Below are 20,900 nucleotides of genomic sequence, written 5' to 3' on the forward strand. Positions count from 1 at the left end.
CTGACTCTGTCTCGGCTTTGAAGGATTTACTTTCAGACATTTTGGATTTGTTGTATTTTGATTGCGTCCGTCCGTTTACTTTACTTAGCTTTATAGGATGGTCGTAGCTCCACGCGGTGGCTTCTGTAGCTATGATGCTTGCCGTGGTGCTGTCTTTTCACTGTAAATGGCCTCGCTAGAAGTCTGACTAGCTATCCAAACAGCTAAACATGAACCCAGGAACCCCAGACAATAGATGAGAGCTTATGAAGTTTACTGGTTCTTTCATTTTGTGAAACTGTAACAATAAAGCATATGTGGAAATGTACATTACTCATCTGTACAGTTAACAACAACATGTGCCTTAAACCAATTACCTAACAATGCATTTGAGGAGCTAGCATGACGATTAGCACCGCTAATTAGCATATGAACTGGCGATCTCATTTACATATGAATAGCACATTGAAAACTTGTTAACTGTGGTCCATCACACATAAAGACAACACTTGAAGTGTCTCATTGCTTTTCACCATTAAATACTTACAGACAATGCTTTAACAAACACCCAAAAGAAGGACATGAATGTGGCGCGGCCATCTTGAAACAGCATAGCAAGAAAACATCCACTTCCTGTTTAACTCTTCTTCTACTGTCATAAAACATCGACTTAAAGGGGCCACAGGGTGGCACATTTTACTAACATTCAAAACATGAAATTAACTAAGCAGTAACATAACAGTCGCAGTTCTTAAACACCTGACCAGACCTTGTTAATCTGAGCAAGGCTTCATTAGCACAGCTATCTTGGGGACCCTTCCTAGATAGGAGCCGAACCCCCGACCTGAAGTCAGGTATGTAGTGTTACCACTATACTATGCATATATAGCATCTAGATGCACAGCATAGTACAGGGTGGGCCATTTATATGGATACACCGTAATAACATGGGAATGGTTGGTGATATTAAAGTCCTGTTTGTGGCACATTAGTATATGTGAGGGGGCAAACTCCTCAAGATGGGTGGTGACCATGGTGGCCATTTAGAAGTCGGCCATCTTGGATACAACTTTTGTTTTTTCAATAGGAAGAGGGCCATGTGACACATCAAACTTATTGGTAATGTCACAAGAAAAACAATGGTGTGCTTGGTTTCAACGTAACTTTATTCTTTCATGAGTTATTTACAAGTTTCTGACCACTTATAAAATGTGTTCAATGTGCTGCCCATTGTGTTGGATTGTCAATGCAACCCTCTTCTCCCACTCTGCACACACTGATAGCAACACCGCAGGAGAAATGCCAGCACAGGCATCCAGTATCCGTAGTTTCAGGTGCTGCACATCTCGTATCTTCACACCATAGACAATTGCCTTCAGATGACCCCAAAGATAAAAGTCTAAGGGGGTCAGATCGGGAGACCATGGGGGCCATTCAACTGGCCCACGATGACCAATCCACTTTCCAGGAAACTGTTCATCTAGGAATGCTCGGACCTGGCACCCATAATGTGGTGATGCACCATCTTGCTGGAAAAACTCAGGGAACGTGCCAGCTTCAGTGCATAAAGAGGGAAACACATTATCATGTAGCAATTTCAAATATCCAGTGGCCTTGAGGTTTCCATTGATGAAGAATGGACCCACTATCGTTGTACCCCATATACCACACCAAACCATCACTTTTGTTGTTCCAACAGTCTTGGAGGGATCCATCCAATGTGGGTTAGTGTCAGACCAATAGCGATGGTTTTGTTTGTTAACTTCACCATTCACATAAAAGTTTGCCTCATCACTGAACAAAATCTTTTGCGTGAACTGAGGGTCCTGTTCCAATTTTTGTTTTGCCCATTCTGCAAATTCTGTGCGCCGATCTGGGTCATCCTCGTTGAGATGTTGCAGTAGCTGGAGTTTGTAAGGGTGCCATTTGTGAGTAGCTAATATCCGCCGAAGTGATGTTCGACTAATGCCACTCTCCAGTGACATGCGGCGAGTGCTACGCTGTGGGCTCTTGCTGAATGAAGCTAGGACAGCCACTGATGTTTCTTCATTAGTGACAGTTTTCTTGCGTCCACATTTTGGCAAATCCAACACTGAACCAGTTTCACGAAACTTAGCAAGCAGTTTGCTGACTGTAGCATGGGAGATGGGTGGTCTCGTAGGGTGTCTTGCATTGAAATCTGCTGCAATGACCCGGTTACTGCGTTCACCAGATATCAACACAATTTCGATCCGCTCCTCACGTGTTAACCTCTTCAACATGTCAATGGCTGTGAACAAAGAGAAACTTGTAAATGACTCATGAAAGAATAAAGTTACGTTGAAACCAAGCACACCATTGTTTTTCTTGTGACATTACCAATAAGTCTGATGTGTCACATGGCCCTCTTCCTATTGAAAAAACAAAAGTTGTATCCAAGATGGCCGACTTCTAAATGGCCACCATGGTCACCACCCATCTGGAGGAGTTCGCCCCCTCACATATACTAATGTGCCACAAACAGGACTTTAATATCACCAACTATTCCCATTTTATTACGGTGTATCCATATAAATGGCCCACCCTGTATATATACTATTTTGTTTAAAAGAAACAGTTTAGAGAAACTTTATGATTCTTCTTTAGATTCCAGCTTTAATAAATCTGCTTTAAATGAAAGACTCGTTCTGCTTTGCTCTGCTTTCTGATTCTTTTACTCATATATGCAAATCTCTATACATGGATGGCGGAAACCCTGCTCATTTACTGTGATCAACAGCAGATTTTGGCATTTAACATTTAATAAATATGTGAAAATGAAAAAACGGCTCGTGTTTTACAGCATCATGCACCGCAGGTTCTAACTGTAAACGATGTGTATTCAGTGTATGATATTCAGTTAGGGATTATCTTTTCACTCAGTGTTTCTGTTCCTCATCACAGCACCATCACTTGCAAAGGAAACACACAAGCTCTGAGATACCCTTCATAGCAAGGCTATGATCTCACTTTTGTAGGGAATCCTGATGTAGACCATCAGGCATGTGGGTGACACTCGGGAATATTGCTAGGACTTTTGTGAGCCGCTTTTAAAATCTGAATCCTTTTGATTTCTCTTTTATTTAATTAGTGGTAGTTTTCACATGAAAACAACAGTGGTATAACGGTGGCTTAATGCAATATTGAAATGGAAGATCCTCACATAGCTACATTTATCATTTCTACTGTCACAAGATCACAAGCGTTAGAGAGAGTGGGATAAACTTTGATCCGCACCGGGCATAAAAAAATAATTTGCCAATACCACTTGGCAAATTCCACCTTGCATGCAATTTAAGGAATCACATCCTCCAACATGTGCTATGTTGTCTGTATGTTACTGTGTTGTTGTTGTTTTACCAACAGAGAATAATACAAATGTGTAAGAAAAGAAATTACACAGCATTGTCAGGTGAATTACACTGTCAGACTGAAGGTCAGTGACAGCACTGAAACGTGTGCCCTGTTATACTTAAACAAGAAAATCCATTTTGAAAGGTAATGGATTTACATCTCAATTGTACAATACAATTGTTTCCAGCTTGCTTTTGTCATGTTCACCTGAACTTAAAAGCAATGTCTCCAAGTAATTCTAGTGCAATGATCACGATGAATAAATGTGGTTGATGCCCTTATTTCTTGTTATTTGCCTATGAACTTCCATCTGGGCTTTGTTTAATTGTAGATTCATCTTCATCTTTGTCAATGTGATGATATTACTTGTAAAAATAACAACAAATTCTAGTCTCTGTAGTGATAGATAGTCAATAGTATGGCTACACTGGTACTAACTGGTGTCACGTGTTTCTGCTGTGCTAAAACAAAGGCAATAACCATTATTAGCACACTGTTGCACACACCAAAGCAATACTTATATTTGAGGGGGTTTTTTTTAAATTATTTTTTTAATTCCATATAATTTTTAAATAGAAACTAATGATTTTGGTTCATTACAGTTGTGGGGAAATGTAAAAAGAACAGCTGGACACTAAATACTACATTTCTCTAGAGGGCTCGTTGGAAATGCAGACCTCATTCAAGATGAAGAGTCCACTCTTCTATGTTGTGCAAACTGGCAACCAAACACATTATAAATAACTGGATATTTCCAGAAACCAGCTTCTCCATGCTTCTCCCCTGCTTATAAGATTTGACAAACTAATCCACCCAATGTGTCAGGGCTCTGTGTGCGGGCAGGCGGAGAGGAGGATCCAAACGCAGGACTCAGACACTGAACTGTAATTCAAACCTCAGCTTTATTGCTGGCATAAAACAAAAGATGAAACTGAGCAATGGTACTGAACATAAACTGACACGAAAACACACAGGCATGATCTGATGGTACGACACGACACCGAGCACGGGAAAACACAGGGCTTATATACACAGGGTAGTAATGAGGGAATGGGCAACAGGAGGGAGACACAGCTGGGAGAGATCAGGGCTAACGAGACAGGGGGAACAAAGCTGCACACCCTAACCTAAGACAAAGACTTTCACAATAAAACAGGAAACATGAAACACTACTCAAAGACACAGACTCGACACAGAGGGGCGGACAGAAAATAATACATGAAACTCAAACAATACATGAAACCACAATTCCTAAAACATGGATAAACAGAAACATGAAACTCTAATAATAAACATCATCATCATCACAACAAGAGAATGAGAAAACAATCCAAAACACCAAGATAACTGAAACACAAAGTACCAGAGAAAGATAAAGAATAATCCATGATGCAAAAGTAAACCAAAACATAATAAACTCAAATTACTGGGTCCAACGGACCCAGAACCGTGACACAATGTCAGCTCCAGTGATTCTTCGGGATGTTTTAAATTGCAGCGCACAGCACAATCGATCTAGCCTTGTAGAGTAATCGTCTGTATGGTGTAACAGCACAGTACACATCAATAAATATATTTAATTGTACTGGAGAATTAAATAAAAAATAACCATTTTGCTCCATTTCTGTGTCATATTTCTTGCAACATTTTCAGATGATGAGGTTTCCAAAACAACTCTGTGAAAAATTATACTGAGCCTGCAACAGGCTCAAACTCACTAGAACGTCTTGTTCATGAGTCAAAATGAGGTTTTGCGTTAATGAACTGACAAATTCCTTCGACATTTTATTAACCAAGTTGGTCAAAGTGTTCAGATGTTTTTTTCAGAATGGAGCTGGACTTTCCTTACATTCTTGTAGTACTTGTTTCCACTGACCTTTAGTGCCTGCTGTACCAAGCTGCTGATTTTCTGGGAATGCCTGAATGCTATTATGAGTCAAAGTGAGTATTTCCCAGATACTGATTCCAAGAGCACAAGGTTCTACTTTCTAAAGAAAAATAGCAGTTATATTTGCATGCCTTGCGTGAGGAAATAGGTTTTTCTTCCACAATATAGTAAGATATGTAGTGCTACTATGTGCAGTAGTAAGTTGCTGTAATGCAGTAATGAATGAATTGCTTGGAATTAGTGGAAAACATGTTGCTTCTGTCCCTTATTGTTCACAAGTTTTTATTAGTTATTATTTAACACTGAGTGTGTTTGCTATAATGATAGGCTATTGTAAGATCATCAAATTGTAGGATGGCTCGCTAATCTGTGCATCGGTTAACTCAACAGTCACACAGGCCAGATTGCCCAGTAACCTCCTGGCAACTACCAGCTGCTATGAAAGAAATACGGTTGCTGGGGGTTGGTGGCAGTCACTAAGTGAAACTGGCTAGAAAAGATGCTTCGTGTGGTTGCAATCTTTGATGGCAGATTGCTATCTAGTCTGCAACTAATCTGCAAACACTTGCCAACTACTCACAGAGTGGTAGTGAAAAAGGAAAGTATTGCCTTCAAAGTAAAAGTTGCACCTGTTGGAATGGTATTAAGGATGATGGCCAAGTAGTTGATAAGTGTTTGCAGGTAAAAAGGAAGAAAACAATCACAAGGAGGCAAAGGAGCTTGCAAAGAAAAGCGTCTGGACTTCTTTAAGTCCAGACGGACTTAAAGAAGTCCAGACGCTTTTCTTTGCAAGCTCCTTTGACTACGATGACCTGGATGACTGAGAACCTTCACAGACAATCACAAGGAGGTTTTTACTACAGCACTCTCTCTGAGATCGATTTCGCCATTCATCTAGGAATACATATTTTCACCAGTGATCCAAGTTTGTCATGATAAAGACATTTCAAGTGATAACCTGATGTTCTTATAACAGGAAAACTAAATAATTCCATTTAAGGTTGCTTAAAATAACTACAGCGTTTAATTTGGATCAAAGGGTCCAGTGAATTATTATAGACACTGCTGCCTCTTAATCTTAATTGTCATTTACCTCACCAGCAGAGTGACTTCAGCATACATTATTCACCAAAAGCTGTTAAAATGTTTACTCTTTTTCTTGGTAATTGTGTCTAAGCAGCATTACAGCTAATCAGTGTGGAAACAAATCTTATTTAGCAGCACACAGCCTTCTTTCATTCCTGGAAATAAATCCAAATTAGAGCAAGAAATAGAAACTTCAGATAACATAATGCATATTGTTATATCTCATTTGACAGAAACCTGTGCAATAAATTAGGTCTTTCCTTCTAAGCATTAAGGCACATAAAATCAAAGTCATGCTTAACCACCCTGAGGCTGAAACAATGCTGAGACCAGGGGTGGTACATGTAAAAATAAATAACATCAACAGGACCCAAGTGTCTTAGCAGACTGCAGCACTATAATGCAGTTTTTCCCTGTTTATCTTTGTACACTTTTTCTTTTTATCTGGCTCAACCTTGAATGACAGATAAAGTTTCTGAAACAACATGTGAAAACATTTTGTTCCTACCTCTCACCAGAAAGAGCGTTCCCCAGTCTTCGTTAGCGTTTGCCAATGCTCTGTGACATTTAGGGAAGTGACTAAGAACACAGATGTCTCCAATTTGTCTCTGTGATCACAACAGATAATGTTTTTAACAGCTGAATAACTTTCTCTCTGCCATTATTTTTACCGTGTAAGTCATGCTTGTCAAAATAGTAGCATTGTAAAGCATACATTAGAGAGATTGTGCACACAGAGTTGCAACCATTTGTGAAAATGAAGAAAAATGATCAGAAAACACTTTACGGGTCAACAGCCTGTCTATGGAAGAGGAAGAGGAGTAAAGACGCGTGGAGGTGTTACAAGAGAAAAAACAGAAGATGCAGAAGAGCATAGAAAATGGATATGAACACGTTCTCCTCCCCCATCAGGATGAAAGGGAGACCATTAGGTGTGAGATCAAAGCGAACCAATGTGGACCAGTGATTCTGTTACTATAGTATAGTAATGCACATATTTTACTTCCACAGTATTTTTTGGTACTCATAGTCATGTTTTTTACATGTTTTTCACCTTTGCAGTGCTGTGTAGACGTTCTTTCCCCCTCTGTTACTGTAAATGTGGTTGAGTTTGTTGTGGGAGCATAGGAGAATGTTTTTTTCACTTACGCATATGCAAATGAGTCTCATTTTCTTTATGGAAATATAATGAAATAGCTTGTGCTTTTCATCTCAGCATCTGAAAAGCGTTCACGATGATGAACTATAGCAGTCAGGAGTGGTGACAGGCTGGTCCAGCAGGCTGTAACAGCTGCCAGCAATTGCTGGGGTCCCAGTCAGAATTCAGTGTCTATGAACACAGTCAGGACAAGCATGTTAGGAAACTAGAAGAAGATGAATACTCTTTTATACTGTATTGTCAATGTGATACAAAATCCAAATGTTTTCACTTCTGTTGTTTACACAATATCAAAGAAACGTCTGATTTTAGTAGTGATGACTTTATTATTGACAGAGAAAACTTCATTTTGGCTCATGAATTAAAGGTTTTGAGCTGCTAAGTATAGTGGGTGCCGCAGTACCATTTGTCAGAAATGTGTCAAACAAACTGCAGAAACCACTTGTAAGCCCTTTAAATGTTGTGACTGATCAGAAAATCTGTAAATGAAACTGTTGGATGATCGCTGATTAAACGGCTAATCTAATGTTTGCTTTAATAAATGAAGTAACAAAAGAACAAATATGTTATTCTTAGAACTTTGAAAAACTAAGTACACCCTATGATTCAGTAATTAATTCTTGGATCTTTAGCAGCAGTAGTTTTTGTATCACCTCGTCATCTCCCACATTGCTGTAAAAGACTTTTGGCCCACCTTACAGTGTTGCTTCAGATCATTAAAGTTTGCAGTTTAAACATTTATGTACAGCTCTCTTAAGGTCCCGTTACAGCACTTTAATCAGGTTCAGGTCTGGTCAGATCTTTGACTGGATCATTGCAGCACTTTTTGCAATGACTGAAATTTTTGCAATCCAGGATTTCTGCTGACGATTTGCTGCTGTACCTGGGATCATTACCTTGCTGCAATACCCATTTAGCCTTTGGATAAATAACCTCACATCTGACTTTGGTACAGAGGAGTTCATGGTGAAGTCAGTGACTGGAAGGTGCCCAGGGTCTGTGACTGCAAAGCAAGACCAAATCTTCACCACCCCGCCACTGTGCTTGATAGTATGAGGTGTCTGTGCTGATATCCTGTGTTTGGTTTTTTCAAAGCGTCCTGTTGCGCAGTTTGGCCAGACATCTCCGCTTTGCTCACATCTGTCAAAGGACATTGTTCCAGAAGTCTTGTGGTTTGTGCAGATGTAAATTTGCTAACCTAAGCCGTGGTGCCATGCTATTTTTGGAGAACAGAGGCTTCCTCCTGGCAACCTTTCCAAATGAGCCATACTTGTTTAAGCTTTTTTGAACTGGAGGAATATTTTCTTCTACACTCCTGAAAAGAGCATGTCATTGCGTTAACACACATGTGAATGCTCCAGACCAGTAAATGGCCAAAACTTCAGCTGTTATTGAGTTGGTTACACTTGATGATGATTAATCAACCCAGTGCATTTGATTAGCAGCACCCAGCTGCTACTTACCCTCTTTTTACCTACGAAGGCAGTAAGGATGTAGTGAGGACTGCAGAGTCCTGTAAAAACTTTCACGTGACTTCATGTCCTTCTTAACATCCTTAAGTTTATGACAAACAAAGAACAGAAACCACATTAAAAAAAAAAACACAATTTAATTTAAACATTACAAAAGCTTTTTTGTTTAGACAGTACAAATATTTAAATGTTAAAATCCAATAATCCTGTCACTGAAAACAAAACATTCAATACAGTGGTGTTATTATTATTTATGTTTTTAAAGAAGTATTAATAAGTATGAATTATTTTAATTAACATGTTATATAATTCCATTTTAATAGGATGAATAATTGTTCAGTTCAGCTTTTGCTGTATACATATACATATGTATATATACATATATATATATACACTGGGTTAACCTGCACTCATTCAGCTCTTTAATGAATGGAACTGAAGTAAACTCAGAACAAAGCTTTCATTGTACAAAAGTAACCTTGAAACTGAGTGAGACGGTGGTGGTGGGTGGTGGGGGGGATTGTATTCAGCTAATTACAGCTTTCATTTGTATCCATTCTCCATCCACACTGCCACAGTACACTCTATTAATAACAGCATCCTTTCACTTTTAGTCTCTGTCTGTGGATAGCTACGTGTTGAAGTCATTTTCCAGAGCCACATCAAGCACATAGTTGAAACCAGTTTTTATCATTTAAGAAAGATTACACAGTGAGGAGCTTGTCAGGCCAGATGAAGCGATCCTCACCTTAGGACAATGCTGGTGCAGTAATGCTGGTGACGATTTATATTCTCCCACTAATTCATTTATTTCTGTCAGGATCACTGATTAGCTTTATACATCACCAAAACTGCTACACAGCCCACACACAAACTATTTCACAGAAGCTACAACTGCTTCTTCACCACCAGCAGTCAGTTAAAATCTGCTATTCTGCTGTTGGATCCCTAATAGTCTTTTATTCATCAAGATTTTCACATGAGCAGTAATGCTTCTTTTGTTTGTTATCGTCAAACTCTTGCATTCATTCCAAACCCTCACCTTGTCAGCCAATCCCATCCAGAAATGAAAAGTGTTTCATTTACTTTATGATAATAAATAGTGACCTTTTAAAGTGAAGTTCCCCTGAAAGCCAATTTTTGTTCCCCCTAATTCACCTTATTAGTTTCACCTGAGTTCGAGTACTGCGTCAGACCCCCTTTTGCCTTCAGAACATCCTTATTTCTTCAGCAAGGTTCTCGAAACATTTCTCAAATATTTCAGTTCATACTGACATGATAGCAATCTTCGCTGCAGATTTGCTTGCTTCACATTCATGATGTGAATCTCTTGTTCTGCCACATTCCTCTATTGCTTTTAGATCTGGTGACTGTGGAGGCCATTGGAGTACAGTAAACCCATCATCATGTTAAACAAACCAGTTAAAGATGATATGAGTTTTGTGACATGGTGCGTTATCCTGCTGGACACGACCAACAGAAGATGTGTACATTGTGGTCAGGTGTACCTAAAAAAGTGGACAATTAATATACACATTACGACAGGTTAAAGTGAGATTCAGCCTACGTTCTGGTGTGGCAGGGCAGCCTGGGTATAATGAGTCACATCGGTTACAATAGATCTTCTGTGTCCAGACTGTGATCAGCTAATTTGTGCTGATTCTGAGGTTTTCTGCTCTTTTTAGCTTTTGTTAATTACATTATGCAGTAAATATACATGCAGATGAGCCATCATGGCCCCTGTCCAACCACTAACCAATATAAAGTTAGTATCAAGATGGAATTTTGGCAAGTGTTACTAAAGAACCTCATCAGCTTTAATTTAAAGTTACGAGTCTTTCTACTGGAAAGTCCCGTTACTCAGCAGATGGTGCCAGCATCTTGGCACCAATCCTATTTTGAAGCATTGTTCAAACTAACTTTCATTTCAATAATCAGCAGGCCAGAAAAACTGCATGTGCAGGATGTATAATCAAATCTGACTACAATAACTTAAAGGTTTGCTGATTTTACTCACAAATGAGGATTAAAAAAAAAACTTTTACCGCTCAAATTTGACTGAATTCCACTGAATTCGTTCAGTGTTCCTTTCACTCTCTTCTGTCTAACCTCGTAGTGACTATGGATCTCAGATTCAGCCCTGCATCAGTACAACATAGTCCATCACTGTACCACAGTATTACAAACTGCCCAGTTCAGCTAACACCTGGTAAAATAATGACAAATGACACAGCTACAACCACAAGACTAATGATCTGTGGTTGTTTTGCAGCCACCTTGAGGCCAGCTGTCTGACAGCTAAAGCTTGGCTCAAACTGGTTGATGCATAAGGACAATGACCCGACGCACAGCAGCAAATCTACAACAGAAGGGGTGAAAAAGAAAAACATCAATGTGTTGCAGTGTCAGTCTCAGAAATTGAGTCTATTGATGCTGCTATGATGTCTACTAACAAATCAAAAGAAATACAGCATTCTTTATCATGGAAACAGGGGTGGCTCCTTTAGAAACAAAATAAAGTCTCACTTTATAGAGGCTGATGGCAAAACTACATCCACCATCTTGACGGAGCCTTTCTGTTTGGAGTTTGCTCTACCCATGTCTTCGTGGGTGTCATGGTCCTGGGTCGGTGACCCAGCGCTTTCAGTTGATGATTATCACTTTCTAGTTTATTTCTGATCTTGTATTGGTTGTTGGTGTTTGGTTGTGTTTATTTTCCCTACCTGCGTCTCCCTCGGTGCTCTGTTCATGTCCTCGTGTTGTTATGTAAAACAGTCTGTGTGTTTCCTGTTTTACTTTGTAGGGTTGTGTCTCGTTATGTCCATTAGTTCCAGCTGTGTCCCCTCCTGTGTGCCATTTCCTGATTACCTGGTGTGTGTATTTATAGTGGGTGTCGGTCTGTGCTCCTCGTCGGCTCGTCTGTGTTTCATGGTGTCCGTTCCTCGTCTGTGTCTCTCTGCCTCCCACCCCATTTGTATGATCCGGTTTGTTATTTAGCTCACCCAGTTTAGGTTTATGTTCTGTCCTGCCCTCACTTCTGTTATTTGTACACTGTAAATTAAACCCTCACTCAAATCATCATATCGGCTGTCTGCATTTTGGGTCCTCCGTTTCCTCCACACCACACGGCTCACCCCGCCAGCCGTGACAGTACGAGCCGACCAAACATGGACCCAGCAGCATCCGCACCTTCCCAGGAGTTTCGGGAGGGGGTGATTGACTCCGTTTCAAGGTTAGTTAACCTGTGGCTGGAACATGAGGGGGAGGAATTTCACCGCGCTGTAGAAGCCAGGCTACAGCACTTAATCTTTGCTCACTCCTGGCTACTGGACTCACTCCACCCGCTCGCACAGAATTTCATTCTGAACGAGCTCCGTCTTCACCCCCCGGCTGCTACCACCCACCCTGCAACTCATGCTTCACTTCCGACAGAGGATGTTCTGCCCGGCCCGTCAACCCAGCCTTCAAGGGGGAAACGGCGCTCACGCTGCCGACGCTCCTCGCCACAGTCGGACCTGGGGATTTCTGAGCGGCCGGCTGTGGTGAGTGGACAAGACACTCTTTCTGTTTCACCAGAACTTGTGACGGTTTATACCGGGGCTGTGTTTTTTGAGCCTGCTGCACAGCCGCAAGCTCGTTTAGCTGCACAGCCGCAAGCTCGTTTAGCTGCACAGCCGCAAGCTCGTTTAGCTGCACAGCCGCAAGCTCGTTTAGCTGCACAGCCGCAAGCTCGTTTAGCTGCACAGCCGCAAGCTCGTTTAGCTGCACAGCCGCAAGCTCGTTTAGCTGCACAGCCGCAAGCTCGTTTAGCTGCACAGCCGCATTCAGCTCGGCCCCCGGTATCCCCACTAGCCCAGTCATCTATGCCATCTTCACCGACTCCCTCTGTACAGCAGGCTGCGTCTCTGCCTCCCGTTTTGGACTCTTTTTCTAAGTATTTTTTGCAGAGAGACAAACCACACAATCCTGAAAACACTCCTCAAGAGCTGGCCAGTTCTGAGATGCACTCCAGGGCCTCCCCAGAGGCTGGGTTTCAGCCCCCAGCAGACTCTGGACCCCTGGAGGTAAAGAAGCCAGCTGAGGACTGCACCCGGCTGTCGCTGCCTGAGCTGAGTCAATGCTCGGTGCAGCTGCAGTCAGCCTTGTGTTTGCCAGAGGCCCGTGCGCCTGCTGGTTCTGATCTGTTCCTGCCAGAGGCCCGTGCGCCTGCTGGTTCTGATCCGTCCCTGCCAGGGGCTCCAGTGCCCACTGGTTCTGAGACTGTTTTCGCTGGGGGGCCCGAGGAGCCCGTCCAGCCTCCTGCCTCGTCAGCTGGAGGGCCCGAGGAGCCCGTCCAGCCGCCAGCTGCAGCCTCATCATCCTCGCCGGCTGCCGCTCCATCCACGCCACCGGCAGCAACAGCAGCTCCATCCACGCCGCCGGCAGCAACAGCGGCTTGATCCACGCCACCGGCAGCAACAGCGGCTTCATCCTCGCCACCGGCAGCAACAGCGGCTTCATCCTCGCCACCGGCAGCAACAGCGGCTTCATCCTCGCCACCGGCAGCAACAGCGGCTTCATCCTCGCCACCGGCAGCAACAGCGGCTTCATCCTCGCCAGCTGCAGCAACAGCGGCTTCATCCTCGCCAGCTGCAGCAGCCGCGGCTTCATCCTCGCCAGCTGCAGCAGCCGCGGCTTCATCCTCGCCAGCTGCAGCAGCCGCGGCTTCATCCTCGCCAGCTGCAGCAGCCGCGGCTTCATCCTCGCCAGCTGCAGCAGCCGCGGCTTCATCCTCGCCAGCTGCAGCAGCCGCGGCTTCATCCTCGCCAGCTGCAGCAGCCGCGTCTTCATCCCTCGCCAGCTGCAGCAGCCGCGTCTTCATCCCTCGCCAGCTGCAGCAGCCGCGTCTTCATCCCTCGCCAGCTGCAGCAGCCGCGTCTTCATCCTCGCCAGCTGCAGCAGCCGCGTCTTCATCCTCGCCAGCTGCAGCAGCCGCGTCTTCATCCCTCGCCAGCTGCAGCAGCCGTGTCTTCATCCTCGCCGTCGCCTGGTCCGGCTTCATCGTCGCCTGGTCCAGCTCCGGCTTCATCGTCGCCTGGTCCAGCTCCGGCTTCATCGTCGCCTGGTCCAGCTCCGGCTTCATCGTCGCCTGGTCCAGCTCCGGCTTCATCGTCGCCTGGTCCAGCTCCGGCTTCATCGTCGCCTGGTCCAGCCTCTGCTTCATCGTCGCCTGGTCCAGCCTCTGCATCCGCGTCGCCTGGTCCAGCCTCTGCATCAGCCTCGTCTGGTCCTGGTTCAGCTTCCGTCTCGTCTGGTCCTGGTTCAGCTTCCGTCTCGTCTGGTGCTGCGAAGGCCACGCAGCCTTCAGGTCTCAAACTGCCGCCTCAACATCGTCGGTCATCTGCCGGGCCGCATGTTGGGCATCTTCGCCGCCGCGGCCGGCCTCCGGAACTGTTTTCTCGCTGCCGCGTGCACGGTCGGCCTCCTGAACTGTTTCCACTTCGCCGCCGCTGCCGCGTGCACGGTCGGCCTCCTGAACTGTTTCCACTTCGCCGCCGCTGCCGCGTGCACGGTCGGCCTCCTGAACTGTTTCCACTTCGCCGCCGCTGCCGTGTGCACGGTCGGCCTCCTGAACTGTTTCCACTTCGCCGCCGCTGCCTTCCGCGCAGTCGGCTTTTGGACCTGTGTTGTCAGCCTCCGGCCGGCCTCCTGAACCATGTTTTGGGACCCTGTTCAGGAACTCCAGTATGTGTTGTGTTTTGGACAATTAGTTTGGCCCACTGGGGCTTGTTTTTTGTTTGGTTGTGGTCCCTCCGTCCTGGACCCCCCGCCGCCCGCCCTGGGTTGATCGTCTGTTTTTGTTTTGGGCTGTCTGGAGCCAGCCCTTGGAGGGGGGGTACTGTCATGGTCCTGGGTCGGTGACCCAGCGCTTTCAGTTCATTATTATCACTTTCTAGTTTATTTCTGATCTTGTATTGGTTGTTGGTGTTTGGTTGTGTTTATCTTCCCTACCTGCGTCTCCCTCGGTGCTCTGTTCATGTCCTCGTGTTGTTATGTAAAACAGTCTGTGTGTTTCCTGTTTTACTTTGTAGGGTTGTGTCTCGTTATGTCCATTAGTTCCAGCTGTGTCCCCTCCTGTGTGCCATTTCCTGATTACCTGGTGTGTGTATTTATAGTGGGTGTCGGTCTGTGTTCGTTGTCGGCTCGTCTGTGTTTCATGGTGTCTGTTCCTCGTCTGTGTCTCTCTGCCTCCCACCCCATTTGTATGATCCGGTTTGTTATTTAGCTCACCCAGTTTAGGTTTATGTTCTGTCCTGCCCTCACTTCTGTTATTTGTACACTGTAAATTAAACCCTCACTCAAATCATCATATCGGCTGTCTGCATTTTGGGTCCTCCGTTTCCTCCACACCACACGGCTCACCCCGCCAGCCGTGACAGTGGGTTAACTCCCCTTCTAGTTAGGACAGGTATTTTACTGTTTTTTTTACTGATATTTTATCAGAGCTGCTGTTTTTCCTCCTCGAGTTAAACTTGGCACAAATGTGTTGATCTGAAAATGCTGTTGGAGCACCAGCACCTGTTCAGCCTGCCTGTTGTATTAAACCAGACACAGCAGAAAATGATGTCCCCAAGTGTATAAGTTGAGTAAGTTATCTCAGAGTACTGAAAGCAGAGGCGGGGGCACCATGGTCTGCTTTCTGTTGATCTTGTTTTAAATGATCTGTGTGCTGTATGTTGGATTTCTCGAGCTGTTTGCCCTGATTAAACACGTATAGGGCTATTATTTGTTTTCAGAATATAGGTTTCTTACTATTGTTAGTAGTAGTAGCAGTATCTTTTTATTTAAAGAATTGGGTGTCCATCAATCCACAATAACAAGTAGTAGACAAAATTCTCTCTCAAAGTGAGGATCACACCAGCATCACAACCTGAAGGTGGGGAAAAAAACATGAAAGGTGACAATACAACACATGCAAAATTCTCCACGACTTGCTAAAATGTGTGTTAATGTGAAAAACGCCAAATAAGAGATCTCAGGTTTGGAAGAGACCCGTTTGATGTTCTGCAGCACTTCCAAGACAAAGTGTTGGGGTGTCAACAGACTTTCAATCAAAATGCACGGCACTTTCTTTGGAGATAAAAGAAAAAAGGCTGCGAACTTCAAGATGTACCTCATCCCGGCTCCAAAACGGGGAGAAGCATCATGATATGCAACGACCCGTAGCACTAGATGCTCTGGGAGCACCTGAAGAGGGCTATTCCATCTAAGACATCCAAGAAATATAGATGACCTGAAAAAGGATTTCAAAGCAGAAAGGGTCCCAAATTCATCCTCATCACTGCGTCTGATATGACTCATACGTGGGAGGGAAGAAGTCTGATGGGATTTGTCGCTGTTAATGGAGGTTTTATGAGATGCTAATTTCAAGACGCCACTATTTTCCAGCTTGCCAGCTAGCTATCATATGAAGACTATAACTGCTTTATTGTGTCTGCATGTGTATAACCGAAATGAAAATCAAAACGTGACCTCACCAGCACCACGGCAAGTGCAAAAACCTCACAAAGTGCTGGAGACCAAAATGTATGAACATTTGATCATTCAAAATTATATTATTTAAGTTGATTTACAGATTCAGTCCACTTGTATCAATGAGAGAAACAAAAGTTATAAATGTATAAATAGATTGTTGAGGATGAGTTCAGTGGAGTAAAGAAGTGGCGCTCTGTTATATTAATACACTTGCTTTATCGATGTGTGTCCTTACCCTATTTTTTCCACTTAAATTAGCAACCGCCTAGAAATTTTTGTTGACACTGGGCAGTTCTCTGTGCACACTGAAAGATTGATTTCCTGATATGAATGGGCGTCATTGTTTGCTATCCAAGTGAACTCAGGCTCAGCAGGATTCTTCTCACATTTGCTGTGAATACCGGCAGTCACGGGTCCTCCAGCGGCCGGGTCGACCCAAGAGCTGACAGTTTATTGAGGATCTCAAAGCAATGCATCAAAGCTCATTTAGCAAAGTGCCCTCACACACAGAGGGGGTAGCGCCTGCTTTCCAGCTGAATCGCCTACCTCATGTCCACAGAGCTGTGTGTGATGAAATCTCTCTTCGCCAATGTCTTTGCTTTTCCTCCTTAATGCCAGCGTTCAGTCATCCTCTCTGTTTTTCAAGTCTTTTTAGCTGGTAAATGATTTCATTAGATTTGTGATTATAACATCATTAACCCTCTCAGGCTCAAATTCAGGTTTTTGTTGCTAATGCACAACCAAGTCCTGCAGTGGTACTTCTGAGTAAAAAAAACACATAAAATATGTATGTGGGGTAATCAGCAGTGTTGGGTAAGTTACTTTAAAATAGTAACTTAGTTACATTACTAGTTACTTCTATCAAAAGTAACTCAGTTACTTCAAGTTACTCGTTACTTTCAAAGTAACTAGTTACTAGGGAAAGTAACTTTGGTTTTACTCAGAATTCTCTTGTTAATGTGTTGCTTCCATAACTTTGCCAGTCTTCTAGCTTGCTTACTTGCCACAAGTGCACTGTGCCACCTACCAATAGAAAGGAAAAGATAATGTGCACATTTCCACGAGAGAAATCCCACGCCTGATTCTATCCTAACCTGCTTTTTACATCCAACACAAAAACTGCAGTCGTGGTGCTTTGATTGTACTCAGAACTCGGAAATTCTGACTTCTGAATAGGAAGATGTAGGTAACACCAGACTGCAGATGAGCTGCATACAGGGCTGGACGGGGACAAAAAATCGGCCCGGGCATTTTGACTAGAGACCGGCCCACCATTATAGGAAAAATCATAAAGCCTTTGAATGAAAACAAACGCTGTTGTGACAGTGATGTACACTGTTTTGATGGTATATATGCATCAATCGTTTGTTGTAAGATTGAGATAATTATTTTTTAAAAGCTAGACATTTTAAATGAGAATAAGAAAGAAAAGTATTTCTTTGTGCCCCCCTCTCCCTGTTAATGCCCTACCTGGCCCCCCTGGCAAAACTTTGCTAGATCCGCACCTGCACAGTTACCAGCTGTCAGCTACCTAAAAAGGATCCTGGTGTTATCTGTCTCTCAGAAACAGTTCATAACTTCCCTTCAAGTCATTCCTGTCACCTAAAAGGTAAACCTGTTTCTCCATCACCTGTTCAGCTCTGATGATTCAGTAAGGACGTCTCCTGGTTTCATCTTCATGTTTCCCTCTCACCAGATAACCAAACCGACATCATGACCAGCAGCTTTACAGCTGTGGCTCCAGCAAACATCAGCTGATACTAGAAATGAATATTAAATAAATTCTAACAACAGCTGATCAAGCTTAAACGTGCTGCTGTTGTTTAACGCGACATCGGCTGGTTTCCTCTTTCTGGCGCGAAGTGGGCGATAAACAAACAAGAGAGCCGATCAGCTGATCATTGATCAGTTTTCATGATTGAAGTAGAAACGGGAGAGAGAGGGGGGAGAATAAAAGAAGAAGAGGCAGCTGTGCAGTAAACACAGAATAACTCCAGCTTTGTGCCTTTTTCATTGTAGCTGAAATACGGGACAAACTGTTCCTTTTCGCCTCAATAAGAAACGCGTAATATTTTCTCTGAATACCAGACGGGACGGTTGGCAACTCTAATAACTTATGAACAAAATAAAGTTCAACATCATTAACTTCATAGCACCCACCCAGCTGTATAGAAACTCCGTCATGCTAGCTAGTACGCAGTACGGAAAAAGTTCAATTCAATTCAATTCAATTTTATTTATATAGCGCCAAATCACAACAAATGTCGCCTCAAGGCGCTTCATAGATACAGAGAAAAGCCCAACAATCATATGACCCCCTATGAGCAAGCACTTTGGCGACAGTGGGAAGGAAAAACTCCCTTTTAACAGGAAGAAACCTCCGGCAGAACCAGGCTCAGGGAGGGGCGGCCATCTGCTGCGACCGGTTGGGGTGAGAGAAGGAAGACAGGATAAAGACATGCTGTGGAAGAGAGACAGAGATTAATAACAGATACGATTCAATACAGAGAGGTCTATTAACACATAGTGAGTGAGAAAGGTGACTGGAAAGGAAAAACTCAATGCATCATGGGAATCCCCCGGCAGCCTACATCTATTGCAGCATAACTAAGGGAGGATTCAGGGTCACCTGGTCCAGCCCTAACTATATGCTTTAGTAAAAAGGAAAGTTTTAAGCCTAATCTTAAAAGTAGAGATAGTGTCTGTCTCCCGAATCCAAACTGGAAGCTGGTTCCACAGAAGAGGGGCCTGAAAACTGAAGGCTCTCCCTCCCATTCTACTTTTAAATACTCTAGGAACAACAAGTAGGCCTGCAGAGCGAGAGCGAAGTGCTCTAATAGGGTGATATGGTACTACAAGGTCATTAAGATAAGATGGGGCCTGATTATTTAAGACCTTGTATGTGAGGAGCAGGATTTTGAATTCAATTCTGGATTTAACAGGAAGCCAATGAAGGGAAGCCAAAACAGGAGAAATATGCTCTCTCTTTCTAGTCCCTGTCAGTACTCTTGCTGCAGCATTTTGGATTAACTGAAGGCTTTTCAGTGAGTTTTTTGGACATCCTGATAATAATGAATTGCAGTAGTCCAGCCTGGAAGTAATAAATGCATGAACTAGTTTTTCAGCGTCACTCTGAGACAGGATATTTCTAATTTTAGAGATGTTGCGCAAATGGAAGAACGCAGTCTTACATATTTGTTTAATATGTGCGTTGAAGGACATATCCTGGTCAAAAATGACTCCAAGGTTCCTCACAGTGTTACTGGAGGCCAAGGTAATGCCATCCAGAGTAAGAATCTGGTTAGATACCAAATTTCTAAGCTTTTCAGCGCCGAGTACAATGACCTCAGTTTTATCTGAGTTGAGAAGCAGAAAGTTAGTGGCCATCCAAGTCTTTATGTCTTTAAGACATTCCTGCAGTTTAACTAATTGGTGTGTGTTATCTGGCTTCATGGACAGATAGAGCTGGGTGTCATCTGCATAGCAGTGAAAATGTATGCTATGTCTTCTAATGATGCTGCCTAGGGGAAGCATGTATAATGTAAACAGAATTGGTCCTAGCACTGAACCCTGTGGAACTCCATAATTAACCTCAGTGTGTGAAGAGGACTCTCCATTTACATGCACAAATTGGAGTCTATTAGATAGATATGATACAAACCACTGCAGTGCAATACCTGTAATACCTACAGCATGTTCTAATCGCTCTAATAGAATATTATGGTCAACAGTATCGAATGCTGCACTAAGGTCAAGAAGGACAAGCACAGAGATGAGTCCACTGTCAGAGGCCATAAGAAGATCATTTGTAACCTTCACTAAAGCTGTTTCTGTGCTGTGATGAACTCTGAAACCTGACTGAAACTCTTCAAATAAACCATTCCTCTGCAGATGATCTGTTAGCTGTTTGACAACTACTCTTTCAAGGATTTTTGATATGAAAGGAAGGTTGGAGATTGGCCTATAATTAGCTAAGACTGCTGGGTCTAGAGATGGCTTTTTGAGTAAAGGTTTAACTGCAGCCACCTTGAAGGCCTGTGGTACATAGCCGATTATTAGAGATAGGTTGATCATATATAAGATCGAAGAATTAATCAATGGCAGAACTTCTTTGAGCAGTTTTGTAGGAATGGGGTCTAAAAGACACGTTGATGGTTTGGAGGAAGTAATTATTGACGTTAACTCATAAAGATCGATTGGAAAAAAAGAGTCTAACTTAACATCAATGGTACTAAGAGTAGCTGTAGATAATATTACATCTGTGGGATGATTATTGGTAATTTTTTCTCTAATGATAAAAATTTTATTTGTGAAGAAGTTCATGAAGTCATCACTAGTTAACGTTAAAGGGATGGTTGGCTCAAAAGAGCTCTGGCTTTTTGTCAGCCTGGCTACAGTGCTGAAGAGAAACCTGGGGTTGTTCTTATTT

This window comes from Neolamprologus brichardi, chromosome 6 (genome assembly GCF_056152115.1).
Source record: "Neolamprologus brichardi isolate AB-2024 chromosome 6, ASM5615211v1, whole genome shotgun sequence".
NCBI lineage: Eukaryota > Metazoa > Chordata > Actinopteri > Cichliformes > Cichlidae > Neolamprologus > Neolamprologus brichardi.